We start from the raw sequence: 21,598 nt of genomic DNA, 5'->3' as shown, positions 1-21,598 counted from the left end.
CAGAGTAATCAATCGTACCGGGAGACAAAAAAACTTCAAATTACCAAAATACAACTTCAAGAGATACTGTGATTCCAAGGATCTTAAAGAATAGAGCTAGCTAGATAGCTATATAGATAGTTAGATAGCTAGATAGCTTGATACATACCTGCCAACTTCTGAAACCAGAAAAGCCTAGTAATACGCCGGGGTCCAGGTTACTGCGCATGCGCAGTAAGCTGTCTGCATTTCCGCTTGTTCGTTTTTTTATCATTTCAAATAATGTACGGCGTACTACAACTTTGATACGGGAATTGTAATCATTTATACAAGCAGCTATTAGCCAAGGTTGACAGGTATAAAACACAAACTCTCATCATTTTTACCTTTTCTTGAGCGAAGTCTAACTCCTGGAAAGGCGTGGGAATATTCCTCCCGGAACGACTGTAATTTTCTTTTACTTTTAACGCTTTGTGTTGATTTTTCTCCGGCAGATGCCATTACACAGCAACCATAAAAATGCCAACTCTTGAGTCTGGATTCCAGGAATGAGCCGTCACTCTGGATTCCAGGAGTGACCCGTACCACGCGCATGCACAATTCATCTAAAGAAAGGTAACAGCTAGCATTGTGCCAATCGCCTGTAGTGAATTAACCTCGAGTACAGTACTTAGTATTTTGACAATTTTGGATTCATTGTTTTTATTGGAAACCGTAATTTCCATTATTAACCCGGAATAGGATAATGAAAACGGTAGTTTTTACGGCAAAACCAGGTTAGTTGGAAGGTATGTTGATAGATTGATATGCATTATATTTAGTGTGTATACTGCACTTCTCATGTCCCTTATTTGCATCATATTTACTGACTGCGCATCTCAAATGTACCATATTTATATTGTATTTATTGTACCATTTGTACACTATAATCGCTTCGCACGTGCATAAGGAAAACCACAGTCACTGACACCGTTTCAACTGTTAAGTGAAAGGGACAAGTGAAACAGAAATAAAAATTGAAAGCACTGTCAAAGAGATATTATAGACCATAACTCATACGCAGACTCAGCGAGGTCAACTTCTGGCATCACTCAGTAGGCCACGCCTCTTACAGGCACACATACATCACACTAACACTACAGTATAGTAATTAATCTTCATAAAGCCAGTTTATTTTTTATATTTCAGTTCATTTCAATTGGGATATTTGATTTTCGTTTGAGTTGCAAGCTTGGATATGGAACCGAATTAAAGGACCACCGACGTCACTTTTTTGTTTTTTTAACTGACATCAGAAAAACGTTTTATAGCATCTAAAATACCCAAAACACGCAGTATGATATTTTTAGTCAAATGCAAAACACCAATAAAAATGACTTAAAAGTGTCCGAAATCTGCAAATAAATTGAGCTGCGAATTGGGCATTTTCAGAAAGTCCCGCCCCCAGTTCGTGACGTCACGCCAAGACATCTTGCATTGCTAGTGAATCAAAAGTATGGCTTCAGATTCTGAGAATATGCTTTCTTGTTACACATCCAGTTATGAATATGATTAAAATAGTTCTGAAGAGGAAAGCATACATGTTTGCAATCGGTTAAAGGATTTATTTGTGCCATTTTGAGGCAACATTGGGGGAAAATCTCTCACCCAAAAAAAGAGGCGCAAAACGGCGACCTCCCGCGGCTACCTCCGTTTCCACAGGCTGATAAATTCCTTATATGGCGCTTGGACGCCCTCTTCTGGCCTTCTGGCGGCTTTTGGGTGCAGCACGAGGTCCCCAGACCAAACAAGCACAGCAAAATACATTGACGTGATGGAAGGACCGCCACAATGCGTCTTTTTTACGTCAGGGGCGGTCCTTTCGTGACGTCACGTACGGACTCGCCACCAACTCAAAAACAAGACTTCCTGAATATTCAGTCTTAAAACGTAAAATATAGCAATATGCTGTGGAATCTTGTAAAATAAGCTCAGTAGAAGTCATTTGAAGCCATTTTACAAATTATGGACACAACTTGTCCGGAGACGTCTGTTGTCCTTTAATTCTTTGGTCAAGATTACACCGTATTATTTGAGCTACAGTATTTCTTGGGGAAATTTAAAATGTATCTAAGCAGGAACTGAATTCACTTTGAGGTGAAAGGTAAGATGAAAACAGTCACCTGGCACCACTCCGGAGACATCGCACTCCACAATCCATTAGCAGACCTTCGCAATTCCATCTTGTTCCCCCATGAGATCTCATCACCGTCGTCTTGCTGGAAATGGAAATACTTTGGAGCGGGACGCCTCATTTGTCTGTAATATTGTACAGTCTGACAAGGAAAAAAAATACTGTATATAAAAAGTTTCAGAGGTATCAAAATGGTAAAAATAGAAGTACTAATTCAAGTCCTTATCTATCCATGTATATGATTTAAATGCCGAGTTTTATTTTCTTAAACTCAACGCTAGCTAGAATTATCTCAGCTTTTATGCTAGCATAACAATGACTGACTGTAGTTTTACCAGCATTGTGATTTGGTTGTACGCTGAAGTAGTCAATGGTAGCAACTTAAAACAATTACTTGTATATGTGTATTTGTATATGACTTGAATTTCAAGTTTACTTAATTCCACCAACACACATTTGAGGCAAAAAAAACAGCCATCTTTCCCCACAATGGTCATGTCATGAATGTGTATTATGGGGTGTTCTTTTGTTACCAAAATTTCTTTCAAAAGTTGTTTTTGTAACAAAATTGCAATATACAGTACAATATCCTGACTACTAGTACTTCCTGAGGCTGCTAAAGAAGCATGGCCTGCCACAGGAGGTGCTGCAACATTTCTACACGGCTGTCATCGAATCCATCCTGTGTTCTTCCATCACCGTTTGGTTCGGGGCCGCCACAAAAATGGACAAAATCCGACTTCAACGGACAGTTAGGACGGCGGAAAAAATCATTGGCACCGCCCTAGCCACTCTCGAGGACTTGCACACTGCAAGAATCTGAACAAGGGCGCGGAAAATCCTACTGGACCCTCCGCACCCTGCCCACCACCTTTTCCAGCTACTCCCCTCAGGCAGGCGCTACCGATCCATGCGCACCAAATCCAGCAGACATTTAAACAGCTTCTTCCCCCAAGCCATTAACTCTTTGAACTCTTCAACAGTAGCCAAAATGGATCTGTATCGTGCCACTTAGCAGTTTTTTTGACGACGATACTAGTGCAGCGTGTTCTACCGGAAACAAATTCCTTGTGTGTTCTACATACTTGGCAATAAAAATGATTCTGATTCTGATTCTGATATACAAAACAAGATAGTAATAGTACAACAAAAATATTTCACTCATTCACTGGCAGACGTGCAAAATTGTGTTCCCCTCTCGTGCCAGCGTTTTTGTTATTGTCACTCGAATTCCAGGACCAACAGAATATTGAGTTTTAGGACTACATAAACATTCAATGCAGCATACGAAATCTTATACTCTCTTTTTTCATCAGAAAAAAAAAGTTAATTCCTAAATCCTATGCGTCTGAAGTTATATGAGCTTTGGGCGGCTGTCCCAAATACAATGCAATACATACAATATGGTTTATATAGGGCTTTAACACTAGCTGAAGCTGGAACAAAGCGCAAACTTGGAAAAGGGGGAATTCTGCCCCCTTGTGGAAGGGAAAAACATTGCCAGATGTCTGACTAGCGCTTTATCAGCGCCCAAGCAAGAAAAAAACAAAACCCAAACTAATTCGGGAATGGCGCACTAAGTCATATTTTCAAATCCCAAATAAATTCGTGAATGGCAGTAAATGAGTTAATATTTGAAGGACAACCGACACCCCTGGACAAGTTGTGTCCATAATTTGACTTCTCCTGAGCACATTTTACAAAGAGTCCACCGCATATAGCTGTGTTTTACGTTTTAAGACTCGCGCTGAATATTTAGGAAGTCTTGTTTTCGAGTTGATGAAGATGCCTGACGTGACGTCACGTCAGGAATGCCGCTGACCGAGAAAGCGACACACAATGCATTTTGCGTACTTTGTTTGGTCTGAAAACATCGTGTTGATCCGTGTTGATGGCGAAATTAGAAGGAAAACACATAAATAACGCGATGGTGAATCGTTGTGTGTTGCACCAAGACTACTATTTGCGGTAACACCATCCAGAAATTCCCAGCAGACAAACAGCCCATTTCCAACTGAGCTTGGGCGCCATCTTGTGCATTTTCTGGGCGCTACATTGGAGTCTAGCTCAAATTGATACGGGAGGACTTCTTTAATCAATTGCAAACATTTATGCTTTCCTCTTCAGAACTATTTGAATCATATTCATAACTGGATGAGTAGCCAGAAAGCATCTCCTCCGAATCTGACCTCTCTGAGGCAAGGCAAGACGTCCTGGCGTGACATCACGAACTGGGGGTGGGACTTTCTGAAAATGCCCAATTCGCAGCACATTTTGTTGCGGTTTTAGCACACTTTAAGTCATTTTTATTGGTGTTTTGCATTTGACTAAAAATATCAGCCTGTGTGTTTTGGGTTTTATAGATGCTATAAATCGTTTTTCTGATGTCACTTAAAAAACAAAAAAATGGTGTCAGTTGTCCCTTAAAGTAGATGAATCATGATTTCACCATCAGAAAGTACATTGACATTGTGCTGCTCCTTCTGATGTGCGGGCCTTGGTGACCAGTATAATACAGATACACATGATGCATAAATATAACTGTCACAATAAAACGATTCTGGAAGATACAGTAGTCAAGAATATATGCTCGTGAGAAGTATTATTGTACTGCAGCTGTAGTGTATAATTGCATGTAATTTTTAAAACATTTTCAGACAACTGAAAAAAACTAGACAAATTCTCTAAATAAGATCAGTCCATTTGCATTGATTTCACCTTTGATTGATTACTCTTGCTTACTATGACCTGGATGACTGAGAATCTCGACAAACATTTTAAAAATGTTAAATTGGGGCAATTATGCGATTAGGATAACAATATCTCTGTCTAAATGCTTTGCTGCATGTTTTGTGTTCTCAAATACGTTTCTTATTTGTACTATAACTACCACAAATTTCATGCTAGCCAGGCGTTGCTGTTTTGGGTTGTGTGTTCACATGAAATTAATGGACTTTGGTAAATTTTGTGGCTTGGTTAAAAACTCAACATGAGAAACCGCTCAAAGCCTCGACAGTGAATAATTGCCACCACCTCGTACGCGCCAACAGCTCATAATTTCAAAACCCTGACAGCAGTTTGAGCTGGAGTGGTGACAGATGAAATAAAACAGAGGTTATGAGGTGTTTGTGAGAGAATTGTGCTGAAATGACAGCACAGAAGGTGGATGAAGCTGTCCTGTCATGTTTTGTCTTTTCGACTCTTGTCTTTGAAGAACTGGAGATTGTAAATCTCACGCCTTATTAGCAGGGGTATAGTAATGATCAGCTTCAGCGTTTCGGATGAACCTGGTGTAAAGCTATGAACCTCGTGATATGCCCTTCGCTGCGGCCTGCCAGCAACTTAGCGGGGGAGTCAGGGGTTACAAGTGGGGGATAAATGTAATTTCCTGTCAACTACTGTGAACCCAGCATGACTCCAGTTTAGCACATTCCAGCCACTTAAGTCCAGCAGGGACACATGAAGACACGCACTGGGACAAGTACACAACACCATGGCCTGATTAGCTTATACGCTCAAGCTATTAGGTGTGACGTGTATCAGGTGAAATGTAAGACACAGTTTCCTAGAAAAATATGGCAACTGAAATTCAATATGGGAATGCCCGAATGAAGTTAACAGCTAAAATGTCAAAGCTTCCACTGGCGAGTGCTACAATATGCCAACCACTTAAATGACAACCGACGTCTCCCGACAAGTTGTGTCCGTAATTTGTAATATGCCTTCAAATGACTTCTACTGAGCGAATTTTACAAAGATTCCATCGCATATAGCTATACTTTACGTTTTAAGACTCGCGCTGAACATTCAGGAAGTCTTGTTTTTGAGTTGGTGACGAGTCCTCACATTACGTCATGAAAGGACCCCCCCTGACCGACAAAAAGACACATTGTAGCAGTCCTTCATCACGTCAATGTATTTTGCTGTACTGTTTATCTGAAAACCTTGATGTTACATCCAAAGGCCGCCAGCAGAGGGAGTCCAAGCTCCATGAAAGGAATCTATCAGCCAGTGGAAACGGGCTGGTCGCCATTTTTGGGTGCAACATTCCCCCCTGCCCGTTTGCCTCAAAATGACACGGAATATCAGAAAATCAGAATCAGAATCAGAAAACCTTTATTCGTCCCACAATGGGGAAATTTGCAAAATATATAAATTCTTTAATCGATTGCAAACATGTATGCTTTCCTCTTCAGAACTATTTGAATCATATTCATAACTGGATGTGTAACAAGAAAGCATATTATCCGAATCTGAAGCCATTGTTTTGATTCTTCAGCAATGCAAGACGTCTTGGCGTGACGTCACGAACTGGGGGCAGGACTTTCTGAAAATGCCCAATTCGCAGCTCAATTTTTTGCAGATTTTGGACACTTTAAGTCATTTTTATTGGTGTTTTGCATTTGAATAAAAATATCATACTGCGTGTTTTGGGTATTTTAGATGCTATAAAACGTTTTTCTGATGTCAATTAGGAATAAAAAAGGGACATTGGTTGTCCTTTAAATCAACAACTGAGATAACTGAAAAGGGTGGAACCGAATGTTCTTTTTACAAGTTACTAGCCTATTCACTCATTCACTGCCATTCACACATGTATTCAGGAATTGAAAATATGAAATAAAGCGCCATTCTCAAATTAGTTTGGTTTTTCTTGCCTGGATGCCAATAAAGCGCTGGCCAGACCTCTGGCAATTTTTTCCCTTACACAAGGTGGCAGCTTTTCCCTTTTTTTATGTTCGCGCTTTGTTCCCACTTCAGCTGTTGTTAAAGCGCTATATAAACCAATATGTATGCATTGCATTGTATTTTGGACAGCCACCCTCATTTCATATAACTCCAGACCCATACATATCATTTCGGAAATAACTTTTTTTTTCTGATGGAAGAAGAGAGTCTACGGTTTCTAACGCGGTATTGAATGTTTATTTAGTCCTAAACTCAATATTCTGTGGGACCTGGAATTCATATGACAAAATTGGACACATTTTTGCACGTCTGGCAGTGAATATGTAAGAAAAAAATAATAATAATAAAATATTTCCACATTTAGCTTGGTTTTCAATCAATTTCATTGTTTATTTTTGTTTCTTTTTTATACGGTGTATTTACATACATTCTTCTCTAAGTCATTGTCTTAAAAGACAACCGACACCTCTGGACAAGTTGTGTCCATAATTTGTAAAATCACTTCAAATGACTTCTACTGAGCGTATTTTACAAAGATTCCACCACATGTACCTATGTTTTACATTTTAAGACTCGCGCCGAATATTCAGGGAGTCTTGTTTTTGAGTTGCTGACGTCACGGTATGTATCATGACGGTAAGTATCGTCACTGACCGAGAAAGCGACACACAATGTACTTATAAATATACTTATCTCCAACGGAGCTTGGCCACAATCTTGTGCATTTTCTGGGACACAACATTGCATTCCAGACGCCTCAAAATGACATGGAAGGATTTCTTTAATCAATTGCAAACATTTATGCTTTCCTCTTCAGAACTATTTGAATCATAAACATAACTGGATGAGTAACAAGAAAGCATCTTCTCTGAATCTGAAGCCATTGTTTTGATTCTCGAGCAAGGCAAGACGTCCTGGCGCGACGTCACAAACAAAGGGGCGGGCCCTTCAGAAACTTTCTGAGGTCATTTTGAAGTAATTTTGGGACACTTTTAGTCATTTTTATTGTTGTTTTTCATTTGACTAAAAATATCAGCCTGCGTGTTTTGGGTATTTTAGATGCTATAAAACGTTTTTCTGATGTCAGTTCGGAAACAAAAAATGGGTGTCGGTTGTCCTTTAACACTTCAGGTTTCTGGTTAGCTAAAACGGCCTTCTCGTTATTTTGATATTTTTATATATAATTTGATTATAATATATATATATATATATATATATATATATATATATATATATATATATATATATATATATATATATATATATATATATAATATTAAATATACTGTTTTTTGCGTGGATAGGCTCAAATAGTCAATAGTCTTTCTGCCTTTCTTTCACTTTGTTCTGTATTGGTACTAAAATATTTTTAGTTTTGCTCCTCCCATAGGTTTTAAAGCCATTTTTTTTGTTTAAAGCTCATTAAAATGAACATTTCCACTAGCATTCCTTTGCAGTTGTTTTAACACTTTTCGACAGGAGAAAACGGATGCAGGTGTACACGAATACAAAAATAAACCGTTACTTGCACTTGGTAAACTGATAACATAAGCTGTTCACTGTAATGACCGGTGTCCCTGAAAAGGTTAATCACGCGCACACATCCACCCCAAAAAAAGAAAACTCTCTCATCCTCCGCGGTCGACCAGCCAAGGGGAAGTCCTGACATACCAAGATCAAGTCATTCTAAACATAGAGCAACAATCCATACAAATACAGCAACCAATAGTACTTATCTAGCAAGCTAGCTATTAGCTATCTAACTGGCTAGCTATCTCTTAGCTAGCTCACACTCTATCCATTTGAGTTACTTCTGGGTTGAGTGAACGCTGGAAAAAAAAGAAAAATTTATCCTGTGACTGTAAAGTGACCGTGAGTGTTTTAAAAGGTGCTTATAAATGAAATGTATTATTATTATTATTATTATTATTATTATTATTATTATTATTATTATTATTATTATTATTATTACGGGCATGTATATTCCCTCTAGGGTCAACAGCTATTTCAAGAGATTTATTGGAGACCTTCTCTGCCTCTTCTTCTAGCTGTTAACTGTACCATGATACTACACAATGTGCTCAACTCTCATTTCAGACTTGTGCACATAATGTAAAGGCCTTTAAAAAAAGGTCGTTAAAAATCCGCAACATATAGCACGGCTCATGATGTCCTCTGTATGATAGCGCCAAAGCACAAAGGCAAGAGTCAGTACCTTTACAAGCTCCCAGGTGTAACAAGTCACACCACCGGAATGGAACATGCTGCTGCTCTTATTAAAAAAAATCATCTTCCCATTCGAAGACGGTTGAGTGTCCTCATTCATCTCCAACCCGCGGAATAATGTGTAAAAGAACAAACCAAGAGAGGAGAAATTATCCTTAGCGGATGAAGGAATTGTCGCGATACGAGTGAAGCCGCAGTCATTTTGCTTGGTGTCTATAAAACTCACACGTGTGACTTGAATTAGATCAGGGAGGAATAGGAGAAAGTAGAATTGTGTGCTTTCATTTGTTCACGTTAGGAAAAATAAAGCCTCCTGGCTTCTTTTTTTAAGCATCCTGCACTATGTCTTCTTGGAAAATTTGACGAATTGCATGCCCGCCAATGAGTCATCCACAAATAGTGATTAAAGCTTCAAACCAAACTGCAACACAAAGTCAAGAAAAAATGGGCACGAAGGCAAATTTGAGGGAAGGGGGAAAAAAAATCAGGAGTCATGGGTCAAGCTCTGACCCGACACAGTTTACTTATTAGAGTTTCCGGTTCTACGGCGACTCATTAAATTTCACTGCACTTTGTTTCTACGCGCAATCCAAAAACAAAACTCAATTTAATGCGGTCTGTTTCATGCACATGGTTCAAATTTGGTCACAATTGGATGAAACATCGAGTACATGGTCCAAGATATTGAAGCATATCTGGAAATGGCCAAAAAGGAACCAAAATGTTTTATTCAAACCAAAAAGCAGATTTTTTTTTTTAACCATGGCGTCGTCAGCCTTTTTGGTTGGTCTACTAATGATAGAAGAAATGTCAACCAAATTAAGTGTAAAGCTCTACTTATCCCTCATTTTATTAAAAAGTGCCTGTATTCTCTATTATTTGTGAGTTGAATCATACTGAACATGCCTACTAAATGTCATGCGGGGGAACTCAAAGCAGCTTTGTAGATGGTTGGATTTGTCAAGTTTTGGATAGGATTGGATTTGCCTTTGTTAGTCTCGCAGTGGAGAAATGTACATTTCACAGCAGCAAAGTGATGAAAGGAATGAAAGTAGAAAAACAAAATACATGGGCTGCTGGAAAGGCAGCCACTCGCGCGGCGCCATCTTCAAGTCAAAAGAACAAAAAAAAACCGCAATAATCATCAGCATAAATAAGCCTATGTTGCCTAAGCAGTCTGTTGTACGAACGATCCAAATTGAACCTCAACCCACCATGGCAGTTTAGTGAAGGATTTAGCTGTTTTCTGAAAATAGCTTCTTTTACTCTACTTTCAAACCATCTATGTCCTTTCGCTAAGATTTTAACCTCATTGTCGTCAAATGAGTGGTTGCTAGCTTTTAGGTACTGCCGATTGAGGCCCACTAGTATTATCCCTGCGATGAGATATCTTAAAAGACCTAAAAAAAGGAAATAAGGCTCATATACAAAATCAACAACGTCCAAAAACCAGATTCACAGTTCCAAATAAACATTGGGACAAGACTCAACAAAACATGAATTGGGAACAAGACGGTTGACAGAAAGTGCAAACAATGAAGAGAGCAGGCTTGAAAGAAAGCAGAGAACTAAACACAAGCCAACTGACGAGACAACGAGGAACACCTGGACAAGCCGCAAGTAGCTGAGGGAGCTGATCGGAAGACACAAGGGGCCCCCCGAGATTGCTGAGCACAAGTGGAAACAAAAGACCTACCAACCGGGATAAGCCATGACAGAATCAAACCAAAATGGAAAACTTCCCGTGTCTTTACCTGCATGACTTCTTCAGACTTTTTGTTGTGTGTCGGCTCACAATGGACACATCTACTAAATTTTTAGCTTTGAAGGCTGGCTTTTGAGGCAATTCCAAGGACTCCTGCGGGATGGCAAAAATGACTGTAAAAAAACAGCTTTTAGTCAAAATGGCAGAATTCCACCGAGTTACACCCCTCTCTCCCCAGATATGATCCACTAGGACTGTTTTTGTGAGTTTCCTCATAATCACATGCTCAGCCAATTTCATGTTGCAAAGTAAAATTGACTTGAGGGGCTATTTTGCACGTAGCCCAAATGTAAAAAAATGCTTTTTTTCAGGGGGGTGTGGCTTCTAGAGACACTTTTTGTGTTTGTAATACAAATAATAATAATAATAATAATAATAATAACAAGAACAAAGACAATAAGAATAAGAATAAGAATACATTTCATTCTACTCATGATAAAACTTTATATGAATTTTCAAACGGACATGGTGAACATTTTGTAGTTTGAACTGAACAATTCCTAAAAATGATTGTTTTGAACAAAAATGCTTAACTTTTGGTGTATTTTTTTATTTACTGTATTTTCCGGTGTATAAGGCGCAAAAAAAGGTATAAGGCACACCCCCAATGAGTGGTATACAGTAAAGTCTCGTTATATCGATATCGGATATATCGATAGTCCCGGTTATATCGATACTATTTCTATGCACGCACGGAGAAAATTAAATGCAAACAGGGTCAGATATATCGATAGTCCCGGTTATATCGATATTTTTTCGGACTCCCCTGAATATCGATATAACGAGACTTTACTGTATTTTCAAACTTTTTCCATATAAAAGGGGCACCGAACTATAAGCTGCACCTTCAATGCATGAAAGAAGTTTTCCAAAAATAATGTTTGAAATATATAAAAGTTTTCCAAATATAAGGCACATCACATTATAAGGCGCTACAGTAGCGATTGAGGTTACACACTACGACAAAGGGAAATGAAGTCAGTGGCTGCTGAGAGTAGTTGCGTGATCTGCTGTGGCTCAATATGACTTCACATATAAGGCACACCTGCGTACAAGGCATTATATACACTGGAAAATATGGTATTTATTTTTTGGGGTGTTGAAATGTCAAACAAATGATGTATTGTCCTGTAAAATTGGATCCAAAGGCCAAATTTTGAAACAATTCCAACCAAAGGACCCCTGTGAATGATCAAAATTGCACTAAAAATGTTGCTTCAAATCAAAATGGCGGATTCAGTGTTCTTGTTGACTTATTCTGACATTTCTATAAAATTACATGTTGCCAAGTAAAACCGACTTCATTTCCAGATTTCCAGCCCAATTATCTGCTTCAAACTGTCATCGAAAACTTGTCCAAAAGAACATGGCTTCCTGAGACATTTTGTTCGACTTTTCATAATAAACATCCCGACCAAATTTCATGTTGGGTCAGTAAAACCATCTTTGGAGTATCCATTTAAAAAAAAATCTGCTACCAAGCCAAAACCAGTGACCCCGATAAAAAAAAACTTGTCTGTCCAAATAATCTAACGTGATGTGTTTATAATTATAATCTGCGGATATTTAATTGATATTTTAAAAATCCGCTGTGGACGATTGGCAATATGGAGTTGAAACACAACACAAAACATTGGAAGGAATGACATGAACATTTTAGTCCCTTCTTGCTCCACAATTTTATTGTCGGTGTTATCTGAGCCTCGCTCATCATTTCTCCAATAATCCGAGCATGAAGGTGAACGGCGTCTTTTCGTGCTGCTTTTTGGAAAAGTTGTGTCAAAAGCAGTGAGTGGTAACGGTGATATTATTTTATCAAGAGCAAATGTATTATGTTGCTTTCAATTGCTGCTGCGGTGTACGCTGACTCGAAACTTTTTTTTTCATTTTCTATGCTTCTTGGACACATTTGATGAAAGAATATTTGTGAACATGCACACTAATAAGAATACAGTGACATCTCGGTTTTCGACCATAATTCATTCTTGAAACCGGTTTGAAAACTGATGTGTTTGAAAACTGAAACAGCACTTTCCATTATAATCAATGGAACAAAAATTAATCTGTTTCAAGTCTAGAAAAAAAACTTTTTTAAAGCACCTTTTAGTTATTTTACAGTATAAACTGAATTAAAACATAATAATAGACCAGGTCATTTGTAAAATGTTCACCAATTTTAACATCTACATTAATATTGGAACATATAAACATCTCTCTCTGTCTGCCACGGGGTATGTTGGCACCTATCCCAGCTGACTTTGGACAGTGGGCGGGGGACATCCTGGATCAGTTGCTCACCAATCACAGGGCACACTTTTCAAACTATCCTCTGCTTGCTTTAAAATCATACTCTTCAGGACCAATGCTAGGAACTTTTTCCCCAAATCTTTCTGCATTTGCTTTGCCGCAAATCATATCTTTGCTCAGACTGTCTCCTGACAACTGCTTCTCGTTGATGAAAATAAGCAAAGGTTTCTGCACTTCTTATAATATGTGTGGCATTTGTTTGCTGAACACACAAGATGCTTCAGCCACATTGGATTGGATTGGATTTGCCTTTATTAGTCTCGCAGTGGAGAAATTTACATTTCACAGCAGCAAAGTGATGAAAGAAATGAAAGTAGAAAAGCAAAACACAGGAGCTGCTGGAAAGGCAGCCACTCTCGCGGCGCCGTCTTGAAGTCAAAAGAACAAAAAAAAACTAAATAACAAATAACATGACAATACAAACACACAGAGAGACATTCATTCTTAAGCACTTTCTGTACCCTCTTTGTTACATAAAGCAGTTCCAGATGAAAGAGGAGAGGATCAAACATGACTAACTTTCGATTCTCTTTCTTTTTTAGGATGCTGCTGATGGTCCATTTCACATCCCAAATTCTTTAACGAACAGATACATGCACAAATGACTCATATTTTACCATCAAATCTATGTCAACTCTATAGTATTTCACACTATTTTCATCTTCTCTTCATCACGTTTACCACACAGTCTTGTTTTCCTTGTTGCCGTGATTAGGGGCTGATGCACGATGCAAAAACAACAGTCCAATATGACGACATTCTCACCAAACAGATTCTCCTTGTTTTTAAAATCTTTATTGAACAATACAAATTTAACTGCTAACAATGGACGCTAGACCACAGAGCGTCTCAGCAAACGAGACTGCTTTTTTTTCTTTATTGAACTATAGTAAAACATCTGCTCACAATGGAACGCTAAACGAGGATACCGTCCGATTTGCGGAGATCTCAGGCAAACACGACTGCTTCTTTGTAAAAAAAAATGTTTTTTTAATTATTCAATAATACTAATGCATCGGTCACAATGAAAAAGGCACGACACGAGGACGTGACATAAGGAATTGACATATAAGAAAGAAGAGGGGATTCGTGGTGCATTGAAATGCGCTCAGTTTGGTTGAAAACCAAATTTCGGTTGTATACCAGGGTGTAAAAAATCAGAAATTGAAATCGAGACATTCGAAAAAAACAAAATGTGACTCTATAGTCAAATACATAAAACGCATGAAGGGAAATGAGAAAAATACATCAAATATTCACAGTCGGAACATTTGCAGGGTGCAATATCACAATTGCATCTTTATCTCCGCCAGCTAGTAGCTAATGTAAATTAATAACATCTTGCAAGGTAAATACCTGATGCTGATGCTGATGATGATGACCCGAACAAAATGCGGCCACTGAAGCACAGACTTCATCTCTGCTGAGTGGCTTTATTGGGGCCATTTAAAAGACTTCTGACTGTAGGCTCGATGTCACGGCTGCGCTCCTGCAGACAGATCAGATAATTAGATATTGATAGAAGAACGGGAATTAATGACACTATCCGCTTGGGTCGGAGCGGGTCCGAATTGGCCTGAGTGTACCCGTGGTTCAGCGCAATGCCAGCGTTGGTCGTTTGTCAAATTCGCTGACCCGAATCGGCTGTAATGGGTTGGAAACTAGAACGGCAACAATGAGCTGACTTGTTTGTCTCTTTGCTCTTTTTGTAACATACAGCACTAGCACATTCAAAGTATACATACGCCTGTTCAAATGCCAGGATGTTGTTACATTAAAAAAAATGTGACTAGCAAGTCATGTGATTTGCAATATGTACAACTCAACTCATATCTTACAAATGTTTTGGAAAAATTAACCAGTCACATTTAACCGGATGATAAACGCAGAGTCAGCAAACACCTGCCACCACTTAAAGTGCCACTATTTAAACCAGTAGTGTTTTTCCTGGCAAGTTTTTGCATTCTAGCAAAAGTATGTCAGTTTTATGAGAACACTGGCTGTGATTTGGAACTGTGTTAAACTTCTTCAACCGTGACTAAAGCTTTGCGGTTCTCTCTAGTAAGAGTCAAAGTGTGCCTGCTTCAAGGTCCTGTGCTTGTCTCTTCCAGTTAAAGACTGGGAAAGTGACACCGAAAGAACAAACTACAATTAAAACATAAATTTAAATACCAAACATGCATGTTATCAAAATGAGCGAGTCACAAAATGTGGTGAACGAATTACAGGATGAAGCGTTTGAAAAAAGGGCATGGTTACAGCATCCATTTATGAAATACAGTGGAGGTGTTTTAAACTTTTAAGTAGTGCATGTAGTCATAAAAAATATAAAGATCTTCTTTTCCTTTCGGCTTTTCCCTTCAAGGGGTCGCCACAGCGAATCAGTAACCTCCATCTTCAGAGGTATGATCCGCATGTTTGTTTTGGCCAAGCTTTTAGGTCGGATGCCCTTCCTGACACAACCCTCTGTATTTATCCGGGCTTGGGACCGGCATAAGTCTTCTTGTCTTCTTTATAAATATAAATATAAATATAAATATAAATATAAATATAAATATAAATATAAATACAGTAAAGTCTCGTTATATCGATATCGGTTATATCGATACTACTGCTTATTACGATACTATTTCTGTGAACGCAAGGAGAAAATTTACATGCCGCAGGATCGGCTATATCGATAGTCCGGTTATATCGATATTTTTTCTGACTCCTGAGAATATTGATATAACGAGACTTTACTGTATAAATATAAATATAAATATAAATACAGTAAAGTCTCGTTATATCGATATCGGATATATCGATAGTCCCGGTTATATCGATATTTTCTCGGACTCCCTTGAATATCGATATAACGAGACTTTACTGTATAAATATTGGATTATATTAGTGTCACGATCTGGTTGATGACCAACGGGTGGCGCTGTCGGCCCCGCCCTCAGTTGCACAGGTGTTGGTCGTCCTCATCAGTGGCAGTTAAAAGGACTCCCGGCACAACCATTCCGTGTCGGGTCATTGTATGTGTTTGCTGCACCCTGTCAGGTTTGTTTGTTGTTGTTGTTGTCACAACCACAATTACCACCTCACAAACCGTCAGAATTAGCTTTTATTAGTTTTGCAGTGGAGAAATTTACATTTCACAGCAGCAAAAGTTATGCTTATAAGTTATAAAGCAATGTTATGAAAGGAAGAGGAAAAGTAATGAAGAAGTAGAAAAACAAAACACAGAGCTACACAATGATGGATGCGTGATAATCCCTCCTCAATGAACTGCCCCGTGCGTTCAAAAATGTGCAGTATATATATATATATATATATATCACGGAAACCAATGAGGTCCACACCTACTGGCTAAAGAAACTCACAGCTCTCCACGAGCGCCTAGCAGCACAAATGAACCAGCTGCTGATGGATGGGACTCACCCAGGATGGCTAACCGAAGGGCGAACAATCCTGATCATGAAGGATTCCTCAAAGGGTGCAGTTCCTTCCAACTATCGGCCAATAACCTGTCTCTCCACAACATGGAAGCTCATGTCAGGCATCATTGCGGCTAAGATAAGTGGACACATGGATCAATACATGAGCAAAGCACATAAAGGCATTAGTAGAGATACTAGAGGTGCCAAACATCAGCTGCTGGTTGACAGAACAGTCGCTCAAGACTGCAGGTCCCGACATACCAACCTGTGCACAGCCTGGATTGATTACAAGAAAGCATATGACTCGATGCCACACACATGGATCAATGAATGCTTGGAGTTGTATAAGGTCAACAGGACCCTGAGAGCCTTCGTTGCAAACTCGATGAGGATGTGGAAAACCACACTTGAAGCCAATGGCAAGCCACTAACGCAAGTGTCCATCAAATGTGGCATATACCAAGGTGATGCACTCTCCCCACTGCTGTTCTGCATAGGACTGAACCCCCTCAGCCAGATAATCGCCAAGACAGGCTATGGATACCGCCTCAGAAATGGAGCTACGATCAGTCACCTCCTCTACATGGATGACATCAAGCTGTATGCTAAGAGCGAAAGGGACATAGACTCCCTGATCCACACAACCAGGATCTACAGCAGTGATATCGGAATGTCATTCGGGCTGGAGAAATGTAGTCGGATGGTGACTAAGAGGGGCAAGGTAGTTCACACTGAAGGGGTCTCACTCCCTGAAGGAACAATAGCAGACATTGAAAACAGCTACAAGTACCTCGGTATACCACAGGCCAATGGCAACCTCGAATTAGCAACAAGGAAAGCGGCTACGACCAAATACCTCCAGCGGGTGAGGCAAGTCCTCAGAAGCCAGCTCAATGGCAAGAACAAGACCCGGGCAATAAACAGCTATGCCCTGCCAGTGATCAGATACCCTGCAGGAATAATAAGGTGGCCAAAGGAAGAGATTCAGACCACAGATGTTAAGACCCGAAAACTCCTCACCATGCACGGAGGGTTCCATCCCAAGTCCAGCACCCTGAGACTGTACACAAGCCGTAAGGAAGGAGGCCGGGGACTAGTGAGTGTGAGAGCCACTGTCCAGGATGAAACATCCAAGCTCCATGAATACATCAAAGAGAAGGCTCCGACGGATGATGTACTCAGAGAATGTCTCAGTCAATGGGGAACAGAGGATGAGGTGCTGGAAGAGGGACAATCATGGGAGGAAAAGCCCCTACACGGGATGTACCACCGAACCATAGCAGAAGTGGCTGATCTCAAGAAGTCCTATCAGTGGCTAGAGAAGGCTGGCCTAAAGGACAGCACAGAGGCACTCATCCTGGCTGCCCAAGAGCAGGCCCTGAACACCAGAGCCATAGAGGCAGGGATATACCATATTTGTTATTTTATATATATATATATATATATATATATATATATATATATATATATATATATATATATATATATATATATATATATATATAGTAAAGTCTCGTTATATCGATATCGGATATATTGATAGTCCCGGTTATATCGCTACTATTTATTTGCACACACGGACAAAATTACATGCAAACAGGGTCGGATATATCGATAGTCCCGGTTATATCGATATTTTTTCGGACTCCCTTGAATATCGATATAACGAGACTTTACTGTGTATATATATATATATATATATATATATATATATATATATATATATATATATATATATATATATATATATATATATATATATATATATTTGGGGATTTTAAGTCCTGGAATTCCCGGCAAGGGGCTCAGGCCGCAGTTGATTTGTCATCCCTCTCACGTCTCTTTTCCAAAGCTTGGACCTTTCCCCATCATTCTACTCATCCTCATCATCATTTTCTTGTAATTAATAACAGCTTGGCTCAGAGTTTCTCATTTGTTTTCTTTTTCCCTTCCTGACCGTCCAGATGTGTGCGTGTACGTTCCATGTCCATTTGTCAGATCGTTTGTTTTTCCAGGTTGGACTTGACGTGCCGGACAGGGATCGGCAGCTCCTCGTCCTTCTCGTTATTCGGCTAATTATTATTGGGTGTATGAAGCGGGGGAAAAAAAGGATAGTATTTGCTTATCTGTTCCTCGTTAATAAGGTTTTTTTCAGCAAGCGGTTGGAATGAATGAGAGAGAGGATCCAGCCCCAAGGACACAATGCGAGCTCCAACAGCAAAACGCAAGATGGAGTCCCATCAAGCATTGAATGGATTTGAACGGCTTTTAGAGCTGCTGTCATGACTAGATCAACCCCCCCCCCCCCCCCCCCCCGCCCCTCATTTCTCTATTACGACTGCTTTGATCCAATCTCGAAACATGCCAAACTTCCCATAAAATGACGCTTAAGACGCACTTTCCGGTTTCGCGGCAGCCTCGTTTACGCAAAATGAAATGAAACGGTGGGATTTTGATCTTTTTTTTCTGTATATTCGAGTCATGTTAAGTTTTCTCACAGTCTATCATAGGCAATGGGTCGTAATGGGTCGTGGGGGGGAATAGGTGGGGGTAGGGAGGCGACTGCTGAGTTCTGGAGACTCATCGGTGCCCTATGGATGCCAGTGTGTTCCGTGGAAGGTTGTTAATTTCTGTCAAGGCATCTTTGTTGTAAAGCAATTTTTTAATGTAATTATTTATGTTGGTGGTACAGTAGTGCCTCGCATACAAATAAATCAGCGAGCAAATCAAATGCCCTTTGAAAATTCTCGTCTTTGATCTGGCGTGAAGAAGAAACAAGGAGCAGTCAATCATATATATAGTTTTATGACAGCTCTTTGCAACATGATCGAAAACCAGACGCTGGCCTTGGCTGGAGTATTTTTTTTTACATCATTATCTAAAAGATAAAAATATGACTTTTGAATCCAATGCAGCATTTTCCACTTGTTTCAATTTTTATTCAACCATTTACATAACGACGAGGACAATTATCAGGAAGCAACAATGACATTCATACACATAAATATTCCTTACGTATCATCACTTTTTCATCCATTGATCATCCATCAATATCTCCAAACCCCATCCATCCATCCATCCATCCATCAACCAATCTTTCCATCATTTATTCAACCCTCTATCATCCATCCATCCAAAAATTCATTTGTACATCATGAATTTATCCTTCCAGGAATACATTCTTGCATACGCCATTTTGTCCAGAATCCATCCCCCTCCTCTCATCCATCCAACCGTTCCATCATCAATCTCCTCACCAATATACCAGCATCCATCCCTCCTTCCATTTCTCTTTCATCCATCCCTCCACCCATCCATCCATCAGTCACTCATCCATCCATTTACCCCTCCATCATCCACCCACCATTACATCCCTGCCTGCTGCTCTGTCATTTACTCAAACCTCATCCATCCATCACTCCTCCTATCACCATCCCGAAACCACCAATTTATCCCACCACCATCCGTCATCGACTCGAAACTCATCCCTCTATATATCTTTTCCTCTCCCCCTAATCATCAATTCATCTGTCCCACAATGTATCCCTCCAACTCTTATCCACACTCCTTCAGTTCAGTCATCCATCATCCATACTCATCCATCCATCTGTCCTTTCTTTCTTCTCTGCTTCCAAGCATCCTTCATCCATCCATCATCTTCTCAACAAAGTTGTCCAAAATTTGAAATGAGTTTGACAGTTTGTACCACCATCTCACTGACGACTTTGTGCTTGCTCGGTTTCGAAAAACAAAGTATTTTGGGATGTAGTTGTAAATGATCAAGCTACAAGAGAGGCGCAATAAACACCCCCCCCCCCCCACACACACACACACACAATAAAATATGGCTATTAAATCCAAAATGGCCGAGCAGGAGTGATAAAAGGTCCAACCTATAGTTAGATTCATTTTTTATCCTCCAATCCTTCTAGCTGGAGCGTGAGTTGACCATCCGGCAAACGTTTACAAGTTTTGACATAAAACGGTGGCCGCGAGGAGAACAATGGCAACGCTACAAGAAGGAAGGCACAACGTAAGACCGCCGCTCATCGGTAGCAAAAGGTTGACTCTTCCTGTAGGGCTTGACGCTGCCGAACACACAAAGTCAGCTTTTTTGGAAATCCCGGCGAGGCCATCGGCTGAACAATAACAGAACAGACAACATGTCATGACGTAAATTAACAACAGTTAACTGTTGTGGTACAGCTCACTGTTGGTAATTTCCAAGGGTTGCATTCCAGACACTACCTTAATCTGAGAAAATGTCAACAGACAACAAATGAACACACTTAAACCCAGTTATGGACCATCAAGGCCTGTAAAGCCTTCTCTGCTGGCCTAAAAATATCTGAAAAACGAACTGATGTTATTTATATTTTGACCATGACTTTTTATGAGATAATTCCAAATTGTTTTCAGCTGTCTTTCATTACGTTTCCCCTGTTGCACTGCTTCCAGAGATGTGTTTTCGTATTTTAGCATTTAACCACACATTTCAGCCATTATTTGTTACCAGGGTCAGAAATCTACCTGGACGCCTACACAATCAGTTCTGCGGGCCCTGTTGCATCAAATATGTCGATTAAACTGTTACTCTAATCTATCAGATTTCGAATTGGCAATGCGAAAGTGGTAACAAAGCCTTCTTGAAGGTGCTGGTCAACGTCAGTTTTTGCAAATTAGAATTGGCTTGTCACTAACTAACACAAAATAGGTTGCGATAACTGCTCTGATCTCAAGCCACTAGTGACAATAGCATACTGGCCAGAGCTAGCACATTGTATCGGTAGCGAGCTGCAGAAGCAAATATATTGTTTTGATTTAATAGCAGTTTTATCAACCCGCAATGGCTGATGGAGAAGAAATGGATTTGGTCGGAGATCTACGGTTAAAGTCATTTTCAAGACGGACTTTTCAAGAAAAAAAATGGACATCATTAAGAAAGGTCGGCCATTTATTTCCTGGCTCATGGTACCCTCTAGTGGACTTGTAGTAAATCAGACCACACTTTTTTGAGGCTTGATTGATTCAGGC

General features: G+C 39.7%; 1 long non-coding RNA gene across 1 annotated transcript; it reads right to left on the bottom strand.

Moving 5' to 3' along the window:
- Window positions 1–2,154: 2,154 nt before the first annotated feature.
- On the bottom strand, window positions 2,155–14,618 carry LOC148896313 (uncharacterized). The gene is made up of 3 exons (XR_016115270.1): window positions 14,496–14,618; window positions 10,822–10,925; window positions 2,155–2,294 (listed from the first exon to the last, which is right to left on the bottom strand). It is a non-coding gene; the product is annotated as an uncharacterized LOC148896313 (long non-coding RNA).
- Window positions 14,619–21,598: the final 6,980 nt, after the last annotated feature.

The sequence above is a fragment of the Hippocampus bargibanti genome, linkage group LG06, assembly GCF_051943395.1.
Source record: "Hippocampus bargibanti isolate YZ-2025 linkage group LG06, ASM5194339v1, whole genome shotgun sequence".
In the NCBI taxonomy this organism is placed as follows: Eukaryota; Metazoa; Chordata; class Actinopteri; order Syngnathiformes; family Syngnathidae; genus Hippocampus; species Hippocampus bargibanti.
The sequence above is the reverse complement of the archived record's forward strand: the minus strand, read 5'-3'. Positions and strand labels throughout refer to the sequence as shown.